General features: G+C 34.4%; 1 long non-coding RNA gene across 3 annotated transcripts in view; it reads right to left on the bottom strand.

Moving 5' to 3' along the window:
* Positions 1-2,434: 2,434 nt before the first annotated feature.
* Positions 2,435-24,376, bottom strand: part of LOC129463654 (uncharacterized) — a 36,268-nt gene continuing 14,326 nt past the window's right edge. The window contains exons 3-5 of one of the 3 annotated variants that reach the window (XR_008651268.2): positions 5,341-5,475; positions 3,125-3,184; positions 2,435-2,917 (exon numbers count right to left, since the gene is read on the bottom strand). This is a non-coding gene — a long non-coding RNA (uncharacterized lncRNA). The remainder of the gene's footprint in view (positions 2,918-3,124; positions 3,185-5,340; positions 5,476-24,376) is intronic. The other 2 variants (XR_010115867.1, XR_010115866.1) reach the window with 2 other exon arrangements.

Raw genomic sequence — 24,376 nt, 5'->3', positions numbered from 1 at the left:
CGTATTACATGCTGATAAGTACAGCAGAGGAAACCGCCTGTGAGGGAGTAGTGTTTCCAGGGAAGGTTTTAGTTAAATCGTGTTTCTAGGCAAATTAAATAGTATTACCAGGGAAGGTTTTAGTCAAAAGAAGACATTCACAGCAATCTTTTGATGAGCTGAGAGCATGGTCCTTGTAGATATCTGGGGCAAAGAGTGTTGCAGCCAGAAGAAACAGGAAGTAAGATAACCCTGAGGAAGAAGTGTGACTTTCTGGTTAAGAAAGGAAATGAGGCCTGTGTGTCAATCGTGGGATGAGCAGCAGGAAGGGCCACAGGAGATAAGGGTCAGTGAGGTAATTCAAAATCATATTTCCTAGCAGGTTTCAGGTCACAGTAAGTTGTACATACACAACTTGGGGACCTTACCCCAAATGAGATTAAAAAAAATACATGGGAAGCTATTACACGGACAAGTGAGATTATCTGACAGTATTTAAGGGGATCTCATTAATTCTGTGTTGGAAAAGATTATAGGGCAGAAGTGGGGAACTATCAGTCATTAAAGTAATCCAGGTATGGATCCACAGGTTAACTGTGACAGGGCTAAGAAACCAGCACTAGCTGGTTTCTGACTATAGTGTTATAGCTGGACTGCAGCTCCTAGGGCACAAAGCCAATGTCACTCTTTGACATTCCTCAACACAGCAGCTGTGTGAGGAGTGGCTACACAGATTGTTCTACAATGTGATTTGTTGCTAATATTAAGTTTTTAAGAACTACTCATGCTGATTCATAAAACTCCAGTTCATTTTTTTAAATGACTGAATATTATTCCATGGGATGAATTGATCGATCTATCTATCATCTATCTATCTATCTATCTATCTATCTATCTATCTATCATCTATCTATCATCTATCTATCATCTATCTATCTATCTATGTCCATTTGTGTGTGTATATCTATCTACTTATCTATCTATATTTCTATCTATATACCTATCTATCTCCATTTGTGTGTATATATATATATATATACATATATATACAAACAAACGGTAAATATTACATAAATACTATATTACAATGATAGTTAAGAGAGTGGCTTCTAGAGCATATTGAGAATAACTTGAATCGTGGCTCTGTTTTTTACTAGTTTTGTGCTCTTAAAAAATTTGCATAATTAAATTCTGTATCAGTTTTCTTATCTTCAGAATGGGATTAATAATACCTGCTTTCTTTTCAGGGATTTATAACAATTAAATAACTTAACACAAGTAAACAATACAATTTTTTAGAAATGCAATTGTTTAATTGGACTAAATGCTGTTATTATTATTATTATTATTATTATTCCACTGATGGTGGTGTTATTTATCTATACCCTCCTGGATGGACTTTTATATTATCAATTTTGCACTATTTTAAACAACACTGCCATAAACCCTCTTTATAAGTGGTAATAAACATTTTATGCACTTTTGAACAAGATGTTCCCCCTGGGTATATATTCCTATATATCCTATGCCACAGGGTAGGTCTATCTTCAATTTTCTGGATACCATAAAATTGTTCTTCAGTATAGTTATAATTGTTTATACTCATACCAGCAGTGTGTAAGACATAAAGTTAAACCACAGCATTACCATCAATTGCTATTGTCACACTTGGCACCACAAGACAGTAACCTACTGTTGTGTTTCCATAAATAGTAGCACGGCCAAACACCTTTGCATATTCTTGTGTCTTCTACTTAGAAACGTCTGTTTATAAATTTAGCTTATTTTTATTATTTATGAATAAATTTTTATATATTGCAATTGTTATTTAAACATTTTACTTGTTTGTTTTATAAACATCTACTAAGTTTCTGTGGTTTGTCATTTAACTATGTTTACATTGTCACTCTGTAGAACAGATTTGTGCTATAAATAAAAAAGTAATAACATTAGAGTTTTATATTTTTGTTATATTTTAAATTTTAATTCACCTCAGATTTATATCTGTCTATAGAGTCATGTATTTATTTACCTGATTTAATTCTCAGAGAAATAATTTTATACCCTGTTTACAGAATAATCTATTTTTTAATCTAATGTGAAATGTGATGCCATCAAATTCCCAAATGTATTTTATTGTATTTCTGTACTCCTAGTCTGTTTCATTGATCTGCCTATTGATTAACTCATTGATTAATTCATTTGTTAGTATGTCAATCCCAAATATTTTAATTGGCATTGTTTAATTAATGTTTTGGATCTGGTACGCCTTTTGTTTCTTAATTATCTCAAGTTTTCAGGTGATCATAACCTCTTAGTATTCTTTATTTATTATTTCCTGTTTTTCCGTTCTCATCACTGGATTTTTCTATTTCAGAGTGCCAGCTATTCTTGCTTGTTAATATATCAGTTGGGTATTTCTCTGTGAACAATGGCAGCAACAAAACTAACATGGTTGGCAAGTACAAGTCAATTTATTTAAAGCATATTGAAGGGCTCACACATTTTACAAAAGGCCAGAAGATGAGGCTGAGGAATAATCAGGATCAAAGAGATCTCCAAAAAGACAGGAAGTAGGAAGCAGGAAGCCTATTACTGAGACAGCTTGAAGAACAGGTTGTTGAGCCCCTGCCTCTGCCAGTCTCACCAGGCCCAGTGAGAAGTTTCCATCATGTCCTTTTTCTCCTGTGCCATGTGCTTGAATCTGGTCTCATGGAAGAGCATGTTCTTTGGTGGTCTTTGGCTGCATTCTCTCTTTCTGTCTTTTCAATAGCTGGTAGAAGAGGGATTCAACACCTCTGTTGCTTCTATTGCTTCTGTAGCATCCTCTGCAGGGGAATTGAAGATGAGGGAGAGCTCAAATGGGACCTTCTGAAGCTTTTATTGTGGCACCTTAGCTTCATTTTGTCTTGAAATTCAATATCCTGTTTCGGGTCCTCTGCATAGAGTCAGAAATGCATTTTATATAGTTGGAGATATAACCTGGATTTCAGATTCTATCCTATTTTTATCCACCTTCTGTCCACTCTATTCGCAAACACTAAAAAATTTCCCCAGTCTGCAACTTCCTCCATAGTTAGTGTTACCAATTTTACAACCTCTCATCTTCACTCATGTGAACTTCTGACATAGTCTTTGAACTGACCTTTGTGCTTTCATTCGTCTTTATTCTGAAACCCATTTTCCACACAGCTTTCAAAATGACCTTTTAAAAATGCAAAACACATCATATCACTCTCCAATTTTTAATATTCCTGTGTCTTCCAATTCCACTTCAAATAAAACTCTAACTCTTCTGTGGCATGCATCAGCTGGATTGTTACCTATCTCTAAGCTTGCTTTCTCTCGGTTTTACCCTTGCACAGACCAATCTTGACAGGAAACATGATCAACCTGTTTTCTGCCCCCGGTCCTTTGTTCGTCTTCTGGCTTCTGCTTGGATAACTCTCCCTCCTGATTTTTGCCCACCTGGTTCCTCCTCATCATTCAAGCTATAATTCAAATATCTTTTCCATAGAGAAACCTGGCTACCCTGTCTAATGGTGCCCATTTTCTCGCCCCAGTTACTCTCCATCACATTATTCTTAATGATATAGTTCAATCATTTATCATGACATGAAATAATTTTATGTTCTATATTCTTATGCTATATATCTCTCACACACTAGAGTTTAAACTATGTAAGATTAGAGGCTTGTGCTGGAACATTTTTATGAGGAGTGTTAATGTCTGGAATAGTTGCTACTATTTAGAAAGCACTCAGTAATGCTATGTTGAATGAATAAACGAATGAATAAATGAATGAATATGTGCAGCCTAATTCTTATGCTTCTGTTACGGGCAACCCTTGTCTTTGTAGATGCTGCTTATTTGGTATTACTCTTTCAGCTGATATTTCCACTAACAGACCCCACCAGAACTCAGGAAAGAATCATAGAGGAGAGAAAGGTATAATTTGTTCTTATATCACCCCCCACCCCGATTCTACTTTGCTCCAAGTAGCAAGGAATTTCTGACAGTCGTGAGTGTTTATTTACCTTCCTTTCTCACTCAGTACTCCATCTTCTGTTCAGAGTTGGGTACAGTCTATGCCAGAATATTATTTTTCTTTCTTAGCTGTGATTTTTTTTTAATTTCACAGCATGCAATTATGCTCTTGTTTATTTGGCCGTTTGATATCTTTTTTTGTCTTTGTATGAATTTCAACAGTTATTGGAAGAAGAAAGTCCAATCTGTTTCATGTTACCATCTGTTGATAGAATCTCAATTTTTGTTTTGAAGTTTAAAAGATTATAAAACTGAAGACATTTCACTATATGAGAGTGTGAGTGTGTGTGTTCATATGGATGGAAATAATCCTGAGAGAACGTAACTCATCATGACTAATGAAATCTTAAAATATAATAAAATCACCTGAACACTTCCAACAGATATTTTAAATTTTTAAATACATGCTTTATAACAATCATTAACTTTTCTTCTAGCTACATAGTTTTCATTTTCAGACATCATCAGAAAATCTCCTCATATGTTTTATGTATTTATTTTATATTTTCTTGCTTTTACATAATTTTTCAAATATTGTTGTGCTAGGGCTGGGTGCATTGGCTTACATCTGTAATCTCCCAGCACTTTGGAAGGCCAGGACGGGTAGATTGCTTGAGATCAGGAGTTCGAGACCAGCCTGGTCAACATGGTGAAACCCCATCTCTACTAAAAATACAACAATTAGCTGGGCATGGTGGCAGGTGCTTGTAATCCCAGCTATTCGGGAGGCTGAGGCAAGAGAATCACTTGAGCCTGGGAGGTGGAGGTTGTAGTGAGCACAGATCATGCCACTGCACTCCAGCCTGGGCAACAGTGAGAGACTTCCCCCGCCCCCCGCCAAAAAAAAAATTGTTCTGCTAGGCCATAAGCTAAATGATTACTACAATTTCTCTTAACCTAAAATAATTGCTGTCAACATTTATATGAGTTTTTTAAATACTTCAATTTTGTAAATTTACTTTGGCATTATTTGTATGGAAATTTATAACCCTTTCCTTCTATAAAATAAACAACATCCTTTCAAGGCAAAAACTTGAAATTTAAATGCTCGTTTGAGTCAAACAATCTATAAGCATTGGGGACCTGGCTTTAAATAAAGGCATAAAATGTATAAATGCTCAGTCAGCTTAGCACTAAATACTCTAAGGCTCACAAAATTATTGCTAGTAACTAAACATCTGGCTTCTTTGCTATAGCAATTAAAAATTCTAACTCTTGCAAATTTGGCATGTTATATAATATGGTGGTTAATCATTTTAAAGTAAAAACAGATATCTTTTAAGTTCAAATCTAACAAATCTTACGTGAATTTACCTGTAAGAAAACAGGTGTTGGCCAGGCGTGGTGGCTCACGCCTGTAATCCCAGCACTTTGGGAGGCCGAGGTGGGCGGATCACGAGGTCAGGAGATCGAGAACATCCTGGCTAACACGGTGAAACCCCGTCTCTACTAAAAAAAATACAAAAAATTAGCTGGCCTTGGTGGCGGACGCCTGTAGTCCCAGCTACTTGAGAGACTGAGGCAGGAGAATGGCGTGAACCCGGGAGGCGGAGCTTGCAGTGAGCCGAGATCGCGCCACTGCACTCCAGCCTGGGCGACAGAGACTCCGTCTCAAAAAAAAAAAAAAAGAAAGAAAGAAAACAGCTGTTATTCATCTAAGAATTATTTATCTAAGTGTGTGATAAAATTAGGCAATAAAAAATTGTCTGTTAAAATAAAATTATACCCAAGATTAAGAATATTTTAAAAATTGTTTTAGACTGATTGCATTAACAGCCTCAATTGTTTCCCTCTTTCTGTGTCCACGTACTTTGCGATATGACTTTGCCATTCACCATATTGAAGAATTAGTGTCCTTCATTCCTTCAACTTGGGTTGATTTTGTGACTTACTTTATCACAGAGATTGTAGCAGAAATGATATACCAATTCTGAGATTATGCCTGAAGTTTTGCGTATTTTCTCTTGTGTTCCTATGCCTCCCCTATTCTTATGTGTGAACATTATGCTTCAACTTGCTGGGCCATGAGAAACTGCAGCAGGACCTCCACTCGCTCTTCAGACTACAAGCCTAACCTGCAGGTTTTGAACTTGGCATCCTCCATAATCATGCGAGCCAATTCTTAGAATAAATTGTTTTCTCTGCATATATACATGTACACATCCTACTGATGCCCTTTCTCTACAGAACAGTAATTAAGACACCATAAGAACCTATTGGACAATAAAATACAAGTTGAGGGGAGTTGCCATATTGGCCCTACCCAAACCCAGTATAGACTAATCAATAACCAATTAATCCAGCCAAGATGAGCAGGATCTCCTGACTCCAGGTGATTTTAAATGCAAGAGCAAGAAACATTTTTTCTGCAAGTTGATAGAATTTTTATGTTGTTATGTAGTAGTATTATAACAATAAATTACTTCTAATTATTGAGCTCTTTTTAAAACTTAAAAAATATTTTTTGGATTTCAACAGGGCATTGTTTACTAAATGAGTAACAGAGTTATATTTTGTTCACATTTTTAACAGAAGCATATTTCTGAAGTTTTGCCAACTCATTATTAATGACAACTGAATTTTTGAAAATTATCACCATATTTATAATTTAAATATGATCACTCAGGTAGAAACTCTAGAGAAGTAAAATTGTTTACATTTAGTTATAACCATCTGAAAGCTACTTAAAATTATTTAGAACTGAATTCAAACACTTTTGACTAGTTTTCGATAGAGATGGAAGAGAATTTTTGATAGAAAGAAGGATTCCTGCTGATGTAAACACTTGTTTTACTCGTTGCCATGTTTCATAAAAGATCTACAACACATAGAACTAAATGTTCAAAAAAGTAATGAAGCATTTAGATACTACAAGTTTCTTACTTATACCTAATGGCTAAAGAGAGTAAATTTTATCATAACTAAAACTATCCATCATCAATAACTTTAAACCAAAAAATGCCTGAAAATTAGGGGAAACTTTATAAAAACAAACTCATTTAACTTAAGATAAAATCAATTTTAATTTTTTCATCAGCTTACACACATAAAAAAATACACACATTCTGGTACACACATATATATATAATATATATATATATATATATATATAGAGAGAGAGAGAGAGAGAGTGAGTTTGTGCCCTACCCTAGTATTTCAGAAAATTCCATAAGCATATCTAAAAAGACAAAATTAACAAAATCATAGCAATTATTTGAATCTCTTTATTTTCAGAAATTTTTGTATCCCTTGGTAAGACACTTATAAATAGATATGTTTCCAACAAGCTGACACTGAACTGATAAACTTATTTCCATTCTGTGTAATTCATATCTCTACTTATTTATTATATTATGAGAACTTTTATTTTTATTTTATTTTATTTTATTTGAAATGGATTCTTCCTCTGTCACCCATGGCTGGAGTGTAGTGGCACAATCTCGGCTCACTGCAATCTTTGCCTCCCGGTTTCAAGCGATTCTCCTGCCTCAGCCCCCCGAGTAGCTGAGATTACAGGCACCTGCCACCACACCCAGCTAATTTTTTTATTTTTAGTAAAGACAGGGTTTCACCATGTTGGCTAGGCTAGTCTTGAACTCCTGACCTCAAGTCATCTGCCCGCCAGGGCCTCCCAAAGTGCTGGGATTACAGGCATGAGCCACCACGCCCAATGTCCCCAAGCATCATATAAAGTTCCCTACTTTGGAAATTCAGACTTAGACACAGTCCCTTCCCACAGCTGCCTCATAATATAAAGGGAAGCAGACTTTAGAATGTACTCATAATAGGGTTTAGCATAAGAAGACTAATGACACATAAAATGGACAAAATTCACATACAAGTGGCAATGGACAATTTCCTGCAGGAGATTATAACTTAGTTCAGCACAATATGTTGAGATGAACTGGTTAAGGACTTCAGAAAGAAGCACATTTCAGACAAGAAGAAAAAGCATGAAAAACTGATAAATCAAGGTTTATTACCATGATCATCTGCAAAACTTGTTCAAAATATAAATGTATTTTTTTATCCACAAGTCTCTTGTTTTTTTTTTAATTTATCTTCTACCTAATCTAGATTTCATGGTTCATCCTTTTAACCACTAATAACCTATTTCTGCACATTTCAAAAGTTGAATAAGAATCTGAGTCACTTCTAATTTTTGAGGTTGTAGTAATATACAAGATGTAAATGCCAAATAGTGAGTGAAAAAGTTGGTTTATTGTTTGTATTTAATGTAAACAAAATTTGTGCTTAAATTAATGAAGTGAACTATAAGTGCAACAAAAACATAATTTTCCATTGTAAAAGTTATTGCAGAGTTTGCAAAAAGTATGTCCTCTGCAGATATTATAGTCTAACAGTGAGATTTAAAGTTTAAACTATTGAGATGAATGTTTTCTTTGAAAATGTTCTGAGTTTGACATGGGCATACCTTTTTATTCAGAATAAACATCAGATATCTCTCCTTGAGGTCCACTTGTGTATTATATAGAATGATGCCAAAAATATTCTAATGAATATTTGCTTGTTACCTTATTGTGCACTTTTGTTGGGTAAATAAGTAGGAATGGAATTAAAGACATGTTTAGCTTTAGTTGACATTTCTAAATAGTTTTTTAATTGGTTATGAAGTACAATAGTGAGAATGACCACTCCCACATATTCTGTTGGTTCCCAGCTGATGCATCTGGATGTGGAAAAGAATACACCATATAATTAGCGCTAAAGGCACATAGCACATTCTGCAGGACAGCAACCCAAACTTACATTTGTCTCCCAGTCATCAACATAACTGAGCCTGTAGGAGTTACATAATCATTTCATCAAATCAGCTGCTTCCATGTGATATAAAATGCAGAAATGCCTGTGAATAACTAAGGAATAAAATTTTTGCTACATTTAAGTTGTAATAAAATTTCCACTGGTTAGAAGTGATATTGTGTGGAATATCTATCTGTCCATAAGGCCACAAACAGACGTGCTGACAGGCAGGCTTTGGCCAGAGAAGGCAAATACTAACTTAGAATATATGTCCCAGTGAGGATAAAGCAAAGCTCTCTCCATAAAAGGGAAACTTCAGTGCTATCAACCTAGCATCAGATAGTTGCAAATTTCTACAGGTGATGCTACTGTATTAAAGCTTCTATGTGGTTTCTATTGTTGTCTAATAAACTGTTGTGATGGTAAGACCATTTTCTATGTCTATGCATCACTGTAACGAAAATAGCAACTTTTTACATGGGTCCATTGTACGAAAACTGAGAGCACTGTGAATAACACTAACTGACAAACATAACAAACATCCAATATCATCTCTTCTACCTGAACAGTTAGTCTTTTAGACTGTTGATGCTCTCTAGTAGGCATCTAAACAGTGCATAACTATCTTGGCCTAGCCCAATGAGTGCAATCATATATTATACACCTAAAATTTCTTGTCATTAATATTCTAATTTTTTTCTTCCTAAGAATCGGACAACCTGACCAACCCATTGACCACTGCTCATGAGTGAGTGTAAATCTGTATCTCAGATCATCAGTAACACAATGAAAAATTACATTTAAAGCCTACGATTCTGCCTGCTGTCAAAATTCCTGTTTCCTGCCATCTTTCAGAGTCATCCCTGGCTATAATTGTATTACAACAATTGTCCTCTTCAAAGTGATGCTGCCATGCTATGGATCTCTATCAACCAAATCCTTGCATTTCCTTTTCCATTAGTCATAGGGTAATCTCCACGAAGTTCAGTTGAAGAAGAGACAGTAAAGCTATAAGAGCCGATGCCATAGGCCTGCAATTTACTCATGCCTTCCATATCTTCTAGGTTTATTTGGTGGATACATCACATACATTTTTTATTGGAATATTGTTATACAAATCTCATTTTATGGTTTCATGTATCAAACACTTCAGGTTCATGACTAGGCATCGCAGTCAGAGATTCATTTGATGTCCTATGGTCAGGAATTCAGTTTTTACCATTGCTGAGTACCTAGTCAGGAGCTGTTTTTTAAATGGCAGAAAAGAGTATGGCCTTATGTCAAACCTTTAGGGATCTCTACTATTCTTTTCCTACTGAGGCTTAAAAGGAATTCCATAGAGCAAACACTGCAACCAAGTAGTGTGCCTCTTTATTCACGACGGGCAATGCAAAGCATAGCAATTTATCTCTCATTTTATAAAGGACTTCCTGAAATGCAACATACTACTCTAGCTTCAAATACTTCTATGATAAGCACTTATTTTCCAATCTCTATAAGCATAATACTCATAAATATTCAAGTGTGATTGTTATAATTTTTCTGCTCATAAAGTCCTCCTATGGTCTGAATGTTTGTGTTCTCCGAAAATTCATATGTGGAAACCGAATCCCCAGTGTGATAATATTAAGAGGTGGGGTCTTTTAGGAGGTCATTAAGTCATGAGGGCAGAGCCCTCATAAATGGGATTAGCACCTTTATAATAAAAAGGTTCAAGGGAGATTCTTTTTCCTCTTTCACCAAGTGAAGGCACAATTAGAAATGCCATTTATGAGGAAGAGGCCCTATTTCAGGCACCAAATCTGAACTCCTCAACCTCTAGAACTATAAGCAATATATTTCTGTTGTTTATAAGTTACTTAGTTATAAGGCATTTTGCTATATAAGACTAAGATAGGTCCAATTATTACAATATTATAAACTAAAGGCCCAGTGTGATTATTTTTTGATATTGGATAAGATATTGTTGATGACCTGCCCCATTTTTTTTTTTGCTTTCCTGGAATAACGTCCAAATAAACACTACACTCAAATTTTTGGCTGCTTTTGGAAAATTCTAGTCTAAGACAACTAACAAGATTAATAAAATTCCTCTGAACTATGATGTGACAAAGAGAGGTAATGTAATAAATGTTACTGCTCATTCTACAAATGCAGCCTGCTTCAGATATCATTTATTAGTGAGTTAGTAGCTATATTCTCTACGTGTTTGTAGATTTACTTTAAAAGAGTTAACAGGTCTTGAATTGTAGCTGATTGGCATCACCATCTAATTATAGTTCTAATAATTTATTATCATTCTCTGCCCCACAAATTACTTTCTTTGGGCAATGGGGCTAAGGTGGGAGTCATCACTTCTTCATCTCTCAGAATTTTCAGTGGCATTAATCTTTGATGTTTCCTCCAAAAGGAGTTAAACCAATGCCTTTAATTTAAAATGAGGGTGGGAAGTTACAGGGGTTTTTATTAAGCCTTTACTACCGTAGGAACCCTCATGTGAGTCCAGCAGCTATCAATGGGTTCATAATTCAACTAGAAGTAGTGTTAGATGGACTTGAGCTCTCTATTTAATCTCTGATTTCTTTGTCTCCATTGTCACTCCTAGACCTCAGTGGCATTTTGAGTCTCTCATGGTCAATGCATGCTCCGAGTTAATGTCTAATACAAATACAGCTATTAATGTTTTCCAAATCTACAGTTACCCAGAAAATGGAGGATAATCAAAGGAATATTTATGGAATACACATGTGACTATGAAGCAGGTTCTTTCCTTGAAAAGACACAGTCTCCTCTTCAATCTAGGCACCAGGTCTGGAAACTAGTTTAGTGCTAAAAACTATGTTAAAGACATAAATTCCCACTACCATGAATTATGCTTCTTAAATTTTTCCTTTGATGTATGTCAAGCAACACCTTAACCTGGTATATATTTATTTTTAGATACCCTGTGATTAGTTAGCCATCACCGGAGATCGCTCATTAAATAGTACTTTGCAACTATTTTAACCCTATGGCTTACTGTGATTCTTGTTCTCAGGTAATCTCAGACAGTTAAAACAAATTGGCTTCTACTCCTCCAGGATAATCATGTCATTTCTACTGAGATGCTGGAATAGAATTCCATCCCAGGATCCCACACATCGTCTCTGACCTACAAAGGTGAGGCACCACAAAAGGCTTCAAAGTTGCTGGTGCCTCCTTGGCCTAGATAATGGAACATCTTCTAGTAATTTGTTGGATTCACTAAGCAGTTTGCACATAATAGATTTGACCTAAGAAACTTATTTTCTGCAACCTAAGATTTTCCCCTCCATAGTAGACCTAGAAAATTCCGTAATTTCAAAGTTATTAAATTTAGTCCAATATTTAGTTTAGGCTTTGATTACACAACCTAGCAGACTCTTGAGATCACTCCAGGGAACTCAAGTCAACATACTGAATCTTGGTTTCTAGAAAGGTACATATTTGTAAGGAATTTTACCCATATAAGTCTTATATTTACTCCTCCTTAATCTAATGCTCTTAAATACCATTCCCACGTAAAGAAAATAACTGGAAATTTGAACAACCGGAACATTATGTGATATATTTTAACAAGAAACTCACCTGCTATGATTATTAATTTACTAAAAAGAACAGTAAGTTGAAGATGATCACTCAGGAAATGCATAAAATCTAGATAAGAAATGACAGAGACTTACACCTGAGATATATCAGTGGTGATGGTAAGAAAGGATTGAATTCTAGAGATAAGTTGAAAATAAAACTGGTAAGATTTACTGGTGTTATTAGTTTGAATTTGTTATTTAGTATAGAAGGCCAGTTTCAAGAAACTTGATCTCTTCCTCACACCATATAAAAAATCAAGTCAAGATGGATTAAAGACTTAAGTGTAAAACCCAAAACTATAAAAACTCTAGAAGAAAATCTAGGCAATACCATTCAGGACACAGGCATGGGCAAAGACTACATGCTGAAGATGCCAAAAGCAATTGCAACAAAAGCAAAAATTGACAAATGTGATTAAACTAAAGAGCTTCTGCACAGAAAAAGAAATGCTTCATTTTTGGCCTACAGTCACTTAACACTCTATAAAAGCTATTGAGAATTCCAAAGAGATTTTGTTTATATGCATAAAACCTATTGATATTTATTGTATTAGATATTAGATATTAAAATAAAAAATTTCAAATATGTATTTGTTAATTCATTGAAAATAAACAATAGTAAGCCATTACAAGAGGCTTATCATGCATAATTTTATCTGAAAAATCTGACTATAATTGCCTAAAATAGTGAGAACAGCATTGTTTTACAATTTTCTGTATCTCTTTAATATCTGGACTAATAGAACACACTTAAATCTTCATAATCAGTTATATGCTGTTTGGGTTAAATTATGTGAAGTCTGTCTGGTCTTACACAGACTTGTTACTAGAAAAGGTAGGCATATATTAATAGCTTTTTCAGATAATTATGTGTCTATTTCTTTAATACTGCAACAAAACTTAAAAAGAGGTAGTTTTTTAAAGGTTAGTTGCAAGGGGGAACCTGAAACCTTATTTATAAATTTCATACTCTTTTACATTAGCTCATTTGAACTTTGAATGAATCTTTTATACTTGCATGATTTTGTAACATCATACACTGATCATTTGGAAAATATTAACTCATGGTGTTGTGCAAACCATTCCAATTCTGACACATTTTATTATGCAACATCAAATATCTCATTCATAAATACCACCATGAATCTTATTTGAAAAGACTTGAAGTATTGGGAAATTGTTAAGCTCCTGGTGGCAGATACAAGCTTTGTGAAATTCTAATTTTCCACTTGAAAGCTAGAATGTTATCATTGGCAACAAATGCTCTCCGTTTTTTGAAAAGACAAACTTGCTTTATTTATTTTCAAGGAAATATCAGCACAGTGCCTAAATCTTGACTACTATAATTTTTGTTCCAGCAATTCTTTCAAGTGAAAACCCTTTTCCACAAAATAAGTAGTTAGTTCAGCTTGTAACTGAAGGAGGTGCATAAGTGCTTTTTCTCTAGGAAATTTAGTGAACATTGATATTCAGCAAAAATACTTTTTCACATACTCTCAATTTTGTCACATATGGTGAGGAGTTAATAAAATAACAATTTGTACTACTTCATTAGGACATTTTTAAGTAAAGCTGTCGTGTGTGTGTGTGTGTGTGTGTGTGTGTGTGTGGAGTGTGTGTGTGTATGTGGGTGCTGTAAATGCAAGATAGAGAAGAATATGATGATTTTCTAGTACTGTCGGTGCCACTGTTTTTATTTGTGTTAAATTGCCAGCAGGTTATGCACTGTTGCTTTTGCTTCATCAGGGCAAATCCTAGCTCAGTTAAAAAAATACACCAATGAAATCTCAGTATTTTTTTTTTATTATTTTAAACAGAAACATGCATCAGATTTTGAGTTCCACTGGCCTGGCAACTTTATGATTCAGGAGCTGGTGAAATAAGCACAGGGTGAACCCATGGATATTCTGGGTCCACTGCGTGTTGGAAATTGGCAAACATCGCTTTTATCACAGGACTCCACGGGCCCTCTCTAACCCATGAATGACAGTAGCATTCTGTGCATCCAGGAGTTAATGATGCCTCAGAGCCAGTGACGAGTAGCTATACAAACATCTCAGTATACTCCTTTCCTCCATATATTATATCCTTGGAAATGATTCTGAGTGCCCCTAGCAAATGACAGAAGGAATACTTGCCGTATATCCTTGTGTACTGTCATGCAATCTTTCTTCGAGTCCTGGGTCTATTCTTTCTTTGTGAACTAATCCATGTCTGTTTGCAGACGAGGATTTTACTCACTCTATTGTAGTGGGTAATATCTGGACCTTATTTATTAAGTTAAAGTTATATATATATTTTATATATATATATATATACACACGTATATATATATATATATAACTTTAGACATATATATGGCTAAAGACTTTAGTCATGTATATATACATATAGGCTCCATCATCAAAATTGTCTCAAGAAACTCAGCATCTCTGATTTTGCTTGTGTGTGTGTGTATATATATATAAATAAATATATTAAATATATAAATATACTATATACACATATATACACATATATATACACATATATACACACATATATATACATACATATATATATACATACATATATATATATACACATACATATATACACACACACACACACACACACGCATATATATGTCAAATAGGATTTGTAAAGACTGGTTGTATATTTTGCCCCTAGGAATCCCATGACTGATTAACCACCTTCCAAAGATCTTACTATATCAAACGATTCTGATAACCAGTCAGCATGGCTGAATTTACAGAACAGTATCTGGTAATCATAGGTTGCCTTTTAGCTTCTGCTGTTTCAAAATCATGTTTTTCTTCTAGTATCTTTCATAGACTATGAGTCTAGCCATTGCCGATCTTTTTAAAGATGTGGGTATTATCTTCTCCAGTCTACTTTTCGTCACCTTACAGAGTTATCCGTTAGGCTCTCCTGAAGTATATAGTTAAGGTGAGAAGATCCCTTTTATGATAATCTACATGAACGTTTTATTTTATTTTATTAATCTTTTGCATGTTCTTTATTAGAATATAAAAGGAATTTCAGACCTTCTAATCTCAAGTAGACCAGATTTCAGTCAACCATTTGAGTAATCTTCAAAACTATCTGAAGATAATCAAATTAATTCTTTGAATGGAGAACATTGTTTTTAATACACCCTTATAGACAGATATGTTTGCCTCATCTAAAATATGTTTCTTTTTTATGGTTGTAACGAATGAAAAAATCAATTTCTACAAATATTACTCAGCTATAAGTTATAATAATGCTACAATATTATTGATATAAGAAACTTCTTTGAGGTAGAATTTTGCACTTGTGTCCCTGAAAATATGTTGAGATCTGGGCTGACATATGGATGTACTGGCAATTGGAACAATTTGCGTGCAATGTGAGGTCAACTGGCATTCCCTTGCAAGTTTATACCCTGAAGAGCAGTCACTACATTGTTTCTAAATAAGCCAAGACAAGCCCATTAGACAAGTCTGTCACATAGTTGTACCCATGGTATCTAAATTCATCTAAAGATCTCATTCAAATTCTCATAGTTCCACTTTATTCCAGAAGTTTCCTAATTTGAAACAACAGATATGACAAGAATATGAATTAAACGCATATGGTAACTTGGCCAGGTTCAGTGGCTCATGCTGAACTAGTCCTAGCACTTTGAGAGGCAGAGGAGGGAGGATTGCTTGTGCCCAGTAATTCGAGGCCAGCCTGGGCAAAATAGTGAGACCCCATGTCTATTAAATAAATAAATAAATAAATAAATAAAGGGCTTGGTGCGGTGGCTCACGCTTGTAAGCCCAGCACTTTGGGAGGACAAGGCAGGTGGATCACGAGGTCAGAAGATAGAGACCATCCTGGCTAACACGGTGAAACCCCGTCTCTACTAAAAATACCAAAAAATTAGCCAGGCGTGGTGGCACGTGCCTGTGGTCCCAGCCACTCGGGAGGCTGAGACAGGAGAATCGCTTGAACTTGAGAGGTGGAGCTTGTAGTAAGCCGAGATTGTGCCACTGCACTCCAGCCTGGCAACAGAGTGAGACTCCGTCAGAAGGAAGGAAGGAAGGAAGGAAGGAAGGAAGGAAGGAAGGAAGGAAGGAAGGAAGGAAGGAAGGAAGGAGAAAGAATAAAATAAAATAAAACATATGGTAAGTCATCAACTCAAAGTATCAGATCCAGAATATGCTGTGTGAAAAACAGTCCTGCAATTACAAGAAATTATTTTGGAGAGTTGAATTTCCCTGGCTTTTTGTGCTTTGAGCCATTAATTTCAGTTTTGTGTTTATTCTCTACTCTTTGTAATACAGATTGAAGGAGGCAGACCATGCACAAATAATATGTCTCATTGCAGCACACATTTGTTTTTTTGGAGAGTTACATTAATTGGTTCTTCATTCCAGGTAACCAGATAATATAATTTATACAACTATTTTGCATATGCCATGATCTACTAGTGTCCCATTTTCTAACAATAACCAGAGGATAATTTCGTTAATCATAGCCAATCAAATAAATTAATTTTCTTCTTTAAGTGTCTGCAACCACTTCTGGCTCCAATATTGCACCATTCAAAATGAGATCAGAAAAAAAGCAACTACTGTTAATACTTTAGGGTAAATTATTAATATAAGAATATAATTGATACAATCTTTGAGCACTGGAGAAAGGGATTCAATAGGCTATTCTTATAAATAGTGAATTCAAGGCAAGAACAAACAAACTACAATTGCTTAAGTTCAAGAAAATCAAACTGAAATAGCCACTCCTCCTCTTCTCTCATATCTTTCTCTTGCTATCCAAGAAGAAAGAAACTTGATATATAAATGCTAAGTACAAACTCTATCATCAAAATCGTCTCAAGAAACAGCATCTGTGATTTGGCTCATTAGAAGATTTTAAGGCAGGAAAAAATATATCTGTTTGTCCTATTTTGCATTCAAATATGTTATGAATTCAGTCAATTGATGAGATTTAATTTGCATCCGAACTCCAACTAAAGAGTCTGTAGGAGTTGGTTTATGTTTTCTAGTTTCTATATTAAAAAGAGACACAGAATAAGTTGTAAATGAATACAAGCGTGTATCTTCTATTTTCAGTTCACTTACTATGTCTGTATATTGCTTATAATCTTCAGCAGCTCCCTACAGTCTTCAGTTCAATTTAAAAAATATTAATTAAGCGTAAATTATGTTCTAGGTACTCTGATAGTTGATAAGAAAATGGTAAGTTTATAAAGTCTAACATCAACAAGATAAGGCAAAAATTAAGTAAATAATTTAGACAAGTGAATTGAATAGGGAAAATATAGTGTAGTATGGCAATGCATGGGGGAGGGTTTTAAAGTGGTGTAGAGTGTGAAGGAGTGAGTTGTAAACTGAAAAAGAAGAAACAAACTAGTTAAGCTAATCTATGTGTGGACGGCAGGGCATAAGGGAGGGAAAATATATCAGGGAAGGATAAGAGAATAGAAGATATGCTTAAGTCATCAGAGAATGCAGTGCATCATAGAAATAAAGAATAAAATATCATGGAGAATGAGAAGGAGAATGGCTCAAAATAAAGCTGAAAAGGTAGAAGCCATATGCTTTAAGCCAGGTTGAAGGTATGATTTTTAACTTGAGGGCAGTGGCATTCCATTGAGAAATTTAAGAAGGAAAATGAAATAATCATACACTTGATTTTTCAAAAAAATGATGAACAATATGGGTGCATAATGAACAATATAATGAAGAAGACAGGGAGATAAATAGGACATTTTGCAAAAACAAATACTTAAAGCCAGAATGGCTATTACCTAAAGTGGACTGAGGAAACTACAGATAGAAGGAAAACATTAGATTTTTGGTTATGATAATCACTAATTCAAGCAGTTATTCATTCAGACATTTGACATGGATATAAACAATAACTAGGATAAACTATTAATATCATATTGTTCTACATATCCTGTCATTTCAGGTGTTCTTAGTATAAGTTGTGATAATATAAGGGGACTTTAAATGCTTGTATACAGGGGAGTAGGATCTTCATGCTTCCACCATCAAACAAGTCAAAATCATTAAAAATAAATAACCGTTATCTTATATTTGAAAATTATAGAGAATGTATAGACATTACACCAAAGTGGACTGATATTAGTTTCTATACTAGGACCTGCCAAAATTATACTAATTAAACAATTTGGTATTTTGAGATATTTATTTATAAAATTAGCTATCCCGATTATTTTAATATTTTACTTATCATTGCAGGGAAGAGGTAAGTTTAGACATATAAATATATATGTTGCATATATATGCGTGCATTTTATTCTTATCTGTATATATTATTTAAGATAGAATACATTTTCCACAGTAGTTAATATATTTTATAAACTTTTTCAGAATCATATTCTTTCTGAATATTCTAATCAATCATTTAAATGTAAATGAGGATTTCATTTTTTAGGCCTTATCAGATTTCTAATGATTTTTAAAAATAATTTCAACTTGTATTTTAAATTCAAGGCGTCCATATGCAGATTTGTTGCATAGGTATATTACATGACACTGAGGTTTGGGACATGAATGATACCGTCACTCAAGTAGTGATTTTCATTGATATGAAAATAATAGTAAGTCTTCAAACAGATGTGATTTCTTCCAACACATTACCTTACCCAGTGTTTATTTTTTTAAAAGAAGCTAAATTAAATTACAACCTGTAATTCAGGAAAAAGCCACAAGACATTGGGCCTGGTAATGATTTCTTGGATATTTCACAAAAAGCACCAGTAACAAAAGTAAAATTTGACAAATCAATTCAACTATATCAAAGTAAAAGTCTTCTGAACAGCAAAGGAAACAATCAACAACATATGACCTAAATAATGAAAATATTTGTAAACCATACATCTGATATGAGATTATCCAAAATATGTAAGGAACTGCTACAACACAATAGCAAAAACACCAATAACCACATTAAAGAAATGAGCCAAGTACTTGAACAGTATTTCTCCAAAAAAGAAGATATAAAAATGGCCAACAGGTATATGGAAATAGGGTGAACGTGACTAATCATCAGGAACATACAAATTAAAATCACAATGAGATTTCATCTGACATCTGTTGGCGCAGCTATTATGAGAGAGAGAGAGAATGAGGAAGAGAGAAACAGAGAAGGAGAACATGTGATGGTAAGAAGGTGGAGAAATTGGAACCCTGGTACACTGTTGGTGGAAATGTAGAATGGTGCGGTTGATGTGTAAAATAGCATGGCAATTCCTCAAAAATTAAAAATAGAGCTACCATATGTTCCAAAAATCCCACTTTTGGGTATTAATCCAAAACAATTGAAAACTGTTTCTTGAAAAGATACATGTGCTTCCATCTTCATTGTAGCATTATTTACCATAGTCAAGATATGGAAACAATCTACAAATTCAACATATGAATAGGTCAAGAAATATAGATACACATACAGTGAAATACTGTTCAGCCTTGAACAAAAAGGAATTCTGCCATATGAGACAACATGGATGAACTTTGGGGACATTATGTAAAGTGAAATAAATCAACCTCAGGTGGACTAATACGGCATGAGTGCACTTATATGAGATATCTAAAATAGACTAATGGGAACAAAGAATAGAATGGTGGTTTCCAGGGCTGAGGGGAAGGGCAAACAGGGAGTTGCTATTCAGGGAATATAAAGTTTCAGTTAGGCAAGATGGATAATTTCTACAGGCCCTCTGTACAACATTGTGCCTATGCTTAGCAATACCATATTGTGCACTTAAAATTATACTGAAGATAGCTCTCACGTTAAGTGTTCTTACCATAATAAACAATAAATACAAATACATAAAATCAGTATATTATGCAAACAATTAAATGGTTACTTCTTATTCTAATAGTTCAAGAGTCTAGACTGAGGGTTGGTTTTAGGCCCAAAGAATTATTTAATCTTTTTATCGTTTTATTTTACAAATGATCCTAGACATCTTATGTAACTGGTTACACATGACTTCACATCTCAAGCCCTGCCAAATGTATGTGCATTTATAATGTACCCAATACTTTTACACTCCCTTGAACGACATATTACGCTCATTTATTCCATGAGAAGACAAAGATTAGATGTTGCATAATACTACATCTAGAATTCTAATTCCAAATGTATTACTTTTTTCAATCATTCTTGCTATCTCTTAATAACATCCAGATGACTGAATGACATGATAACTGTAGTTAAACAATGCCTCTGCAATTGGTCAGATAATTGGAGAGAAAATAATTTTCCTGTAATTTATCTAGGCAATTTACTTAATTCTGTATTGATTTTTATTTATGTAAAAAGAAATAGTTGAAGACTGTTGATTTGCAGGCTACAGAGAGTTTAACAGTCCATAAAAATACTTAAATTCAAATAGAATTTGACTAAGCAGGAAAAAGACTTTTGAATCCTACCATTCTTTACACTGCTATTTTCTCTTCAAAGCACAAAAGTTACAAACACGAGAGATTTTTGTTGTTGTTTCTACAGTTCATTTTTGTATCCAAACTAATTGCTTTAGATTAACAAACAATTGTTCACATACCTCTGGGCAGTAACATATACAATTTAGGTAATGTGATATACTCAATGTACATTGCTGAACTTATTGCTGATGCTCTAAATCAAGCAATATCAAGAAAAATGTACCCTGAAATGTTAAGACTTTTGGTTTCATTTGTTATGTGCAGTGCTACAGAAATCCAGATATTACAACTTGGCATAGTGTAAAGAAATTATTATAATATTCAGGCTTATAAAATCCTCTTCTTTGTGTCAGAATTGCCTGACTTCCATATTGTAATGGAATCTATGTGGGCAATGAAATTCTGGTAGATTTTGTATTAGTTTTAGTACCTTGGATATAAGTAACAGAATCTGATTCTCGCCGCTTATGCTAAAGGGTAAAGCAACATGTCTGGACTAGGCTAGAACACTAGGCTTCACAATACTTAGAATAAAAATAAATCGTGGTGCTCACATGAAGGAGAATCAATATCAATTGACCAACAATGAACCACACATTCTAAGGCAAAATCACCTGCATTGTAGTTTACCTTCATCTGGGACTCCTAGAATCTATACCACAAACACACACACACACACATGCACACACACACACACACACACATCTTAGTAGGTACCTTTTTTCTATTAATGTTTTTTTAAAAAAAATATTTGGAGAAAAAGAAGCTAAAATTTATGCTTAAATTTATAAATAATGATATGTAAAACTGGAGAATTGTATTTCATTTAATTACAGTAATTTTAAACTACAGTGTTTTTCCTTTTTTTTTTTCGTATTCTTCTCTTTCTTTTTCTTTCTCTTTAGTCTGAACGGGTCACAGACCATTTAATACACTGTTGAATATTTAAAACGTTAGTTATTTAAGTAGCAGTAGGTTACTGTTTTCTCATAGAATAGGGCATATGTCCTGACCAGGCTGGGTTTTACACATAAAAAATACAAATTTATCATGCTAACTGCAGTCCAAACAAAGCGTAAATAATGATAAGAAATTTCACTATACACTTTCTTGACTGATCTGGAGAGGCTTGATTAGAATACATTTTTTTCACTCTTTGATGTTTTGAATGCTTACACGTTATGGATTTGTTAGCATTTCTGTGATACGTTTGCCCTCTATAATATAAAGTCAAGTTGTGTGTCATTGCTATTCTAGCTTAGTATACTGTCACTATAATATTGAAATCTGTTCATAAGTAATGAATGGTCAAAAAACTTGCCACTCTGCAAAATCAAAACTGAACCTCATAGAAATAATCTCTCTTTTTAAGCAAAATAAACTGTAAACAATTTATACTTATTATTTAATCAGGCAACAATATCCCAGTAATAGATTAATATAATCTTATGAAAAATCAGTTGCTGTCTGAGAACTGTCATACTGATTATTTATTTCTGGAAAATTGAATCTCAGTTTTGGCTCTGAAATCCTAAATAGAGTTCTCTAAGAGGTATGGTTTCATTGTAAGCAGAGGTAATGTCACCTTAATCATCATGACCCTTCCTTGAACAAAGAGGATAAAAATGTTTCTCTGTTATGTAAAAAGGAAAAGTGACTACAGATAGATAACCTATGATTAATGGCTGCTAATTTTTTTCAGAGGATATTGCAACTAAATTCCAGGAGAACAACAATAATGATAGATATTTTAGGTCAGGAATTGGGGAAAACGAATTAAACATTTATGGTAATGCCAAATTCATAAAATTTTAAATCTCTGAACACTTATTTCAACCAAAGCACTATTTTTGACATTGCACATACATAATCTTATTTTGTATCCACAATCATATTTACTATATGATACTATTGGATAGAGATGCAAAGTCAACTCTCAGTGTTAGAAAGCTAATAAAGGATTTTAGGAAAGGTGTTCTTAGTTAAGGCTTTCCCTCTCAAACATACACTATTAACTGGGAAGGAGCTAGTCCTTAAACAGCTGGCCTGGCAAGTAGCCGTATAAATGAGAAGCTTTGAGCTTTGAACTTAGCCAGCCTGGCAGCTTGGTCCATAGTGCCTACAGCAGCATCCAGAGTGGCCCAGGTGCAGGTCATTAAGTATGTGGTGGTGGGAACTGGAGTTTTAGGTAAAACTTGACTGCTTGTCAATTACACACCAATGTATTTTGTGTAGAATGTATGTCCACTGTTTCTGAAAACTCTTCTTTCAATATGATAGATAGAAAACTGGTGAATCTGGGTTTATGGGACACAGCTGATTTAGAAGACCATCACAGATTATGTCTCCTATCCTATCCTATCCTCAAACAGATTTTCTTTTTCTTTACAAGTCCTGCATTATTTGAAAATGTCTGTGCTAAGTGGTATCCTGAAGTGTGACACCATTGTCCCAACACTCTCATTAACCTATTGTGAACCAAATGATCTTAGAGATGATAAAAGCATATTAAGAAACTAGAGGTAAAGAAGCTGGCTCCTATCACCTGTCCACAGGGATTAGTCATGACTAAGGAGATGAGAAATGTAAAACACCTATAGTGCTTGAGCTGTGAGGCCTCAAGACAGTGTTTAATGAAGTTATCCCATCAGTTATCTGCCAACTCCATAAAGAAAAAGGATACAAAATGAATGTACAAAAATCACAAGCATTCTTATACACCAATAACAGACAGAGAGCCAAATCACGAGTGAACTCCCATTCACAATTGCTTCAAAGAGAATAAAATACCTAGGAATCCAACTTACAAGGGATGTGAAGGACCTCTTCAAGGAGAACTATAAACCACTGCTCAATGAAATAAAAGAGGACACAAACAAATGGAAGAACATTCCATGCTCATGGATAGGAATAATCAATATCATGAAAATGGCAATACTGCCCAAGGTAATTTATAGATTCAATGCCATCCCTATCAAACTACAAATGACTTTCTTCACAGAACTGGAAAAAACTACTTTAGAGTTCATATGGAACCAAAAAAGAGCCCGCATTGCCAAGACAATCCAAAGCCAAAAGAACAAATCTGGAGGCATCATGCTACTTGACTTCAAACTATACTACAAGGCTACAGTAACCAAAACAGCATGGTACTGGTACCAAAACAGACATATAGACCAATGGAACAGAACAGAGCCCTCAGAAATAATACCAAACATCTACAACCATCTGATCTTTGACAAACCTGACAAAAACAAGAAATGGGGAAAGGATTCCCTATTTAATAAATGGTGCTGGGAAAACTGGCTCACCACATGTAGAAAGCTGAAACTGGATCCCTTCCTTACACCTTATATAAAAATTAATTCAAGATGGATTAAAGACTTAAATGTTAAACCTAAAACCATCAAAACCCTAGAAGAAAACCTAGGCAATACCATTCAGGACATAGGCATGGGCAAGGACTTCTTCATGTCTAAAACACCAAAAGCAATGGCAACAAAAGCCAAA

This window comes from Symphalangus syndactylus, chromosome 15, assembly GCF_028878055.3.
Source record: "Symphalangus syndactylus isolate Jambi chromosome 15, NHGRI_mSymSyn1-v2.1_pri, whole genome shotgun sequence".
Taxonomy (NCBI): domain Eukaryota; kingdom Metazoa; phylum Chordata; class Mammalia; order Primates; family Hylobatidae; genus Symphalangus; species Symphalangus syndactylus.
This window is presented reverse-complemented; position numbering and strand designations above follow the sequence as displayed.